Raw genomic sequence first — 1429 nt, forward strand, 5'->3', positions numbered from 1 at the left:
GCCGCATGCAGGCTCCACTTTTAGAATGTTGGATGTCTTGACTCATAGAACCTGCAGCAGAGCTCCTATGGAGAAGAGGGTTAGCAAACACCAGGAGCAATCATTGGTACAGAATAATGACAATCCCTATGACTGAAATTGCTCCAGGCTCAGACGGGAATTCAAATAAATAGAAATTGAACAAGACAAGCTTAAAAATGAATGGGTAGTTAAAGAAATAAAGAATTCAAATTCCTGAGAACAAGTGAGAATGAAAATACAACATAAAAAACCTTTTGGGAGAGCCCCGGAGTCAGAGCCGGTTCCTGTTCCATCTAAGCGGTCGCCCGTCGCCTCGTTCTCTTCCAACATGACAGATGCCGCTGTGTCATTCGCCAAGGACTTCTTGGCAGGTGGAGTGGCCGCGGCCATCTCCAAGACGGCGGTAGCGCCCATCGAACGGGTCAAGCTCCTGCTGCAGGTGCAGCACACCAGCAAGCAAATCACCGCAGATAAGCAGTACAAGGGCATCATCGATTGTGTGGTTCGTATCCCCAAGGAGCAGGGAGTCCTGTCTTTCTGGCATGGTAACCTGGCCAATGTCATCCGATACTTCCCCACCCAGGCTCTCAACTTTGCCTTCAAAGATAAATACAAGCAGATCTTCCTGGGTGGTGTGGACAAGAGGACCCAGTTATGGCGCTACTTTGCAGGGAACCTGGCATCGGGCGGTGCTTCGGGGGCCACATCTTTGTGCTTTGTGTACCCTCTTGATTTTGCCCGTACTCGTCTAGCAGCTGATGTGGGCAAAGCCGGCGCCGAACGGGAGTTCAAAGGCCTCGGTGACTGCTTGGTTAAAATCACCAAGTCTGATGGGATTAGGGGCCTGTACCAGGGGTTCAACATGTGTGTGCAGGGAATTATCATCTACCCGGCTGCCTACTTCGGCATCTATGACACCGCAAAGGGAATGCTTCCGGATCCCAAGAACACCCACATCTTCGTCAGCTGGATGATTGCACAGTCCGTCACAGCCGTGGCTGGGTTGACTTCCTACCCATTTGACACCGTTCGTCGCCGAATGATGATGCAGTTGGGGCGCAAAGGAACTGATATCATGTACACCGGCACGCTGGACTGCTGGAGGAAGATCGCTCGGGATGAAGGGAGCAAAGCGTTCTTCAAGGGCGCCTGGTCCAATGTGCTCAGAGGCATGGGTGGTGCCTTTGTGTTGGTCTTGTACGATGAAATCAAGAAGTACACATAAGTTATTTCCTAGTGGGTTTCCCCCATGAATGGGCATGTTGTATTATATAACATATCTCAAGCATTCTTGGCAGACGGTTGGCTGTCTAGATCAATGGCAACTACCTACTGGTTGAAAATGGGAAGCAATAATATTCATCTGACCAGTTTTCTCTTAAAGCCATTTCCACGATGATCATGATGA

General features: G+C 49.8%; 1 pseudogene; it reads left to right on the forward strand.

Annotated features, from left to right (window-relative positions):
* Positions 1-287: 287 nt before the first annotated feature.
* LOC142424322 (ADP/ATP translocase 2 pseudogene) lies at positions 288-1429 on the forward strand (annotated as a pseudogene).

This window comes from Tenrec ecaudatus, chromosome 13 (genome assembly GCF_050624435.1).
Source record: "Tenrec ecaudatus isolate mTenEca1 chromosome 13, mTenEca1.hap1, whole genome shotgun sequence".
Classification (NCBI taxonomy): Eukaryota; Metazoa; Chordata; class Mammalia; order Afrosoricida; family Tenrecidae; genus Tenrec; species Tenrec ecaudatus.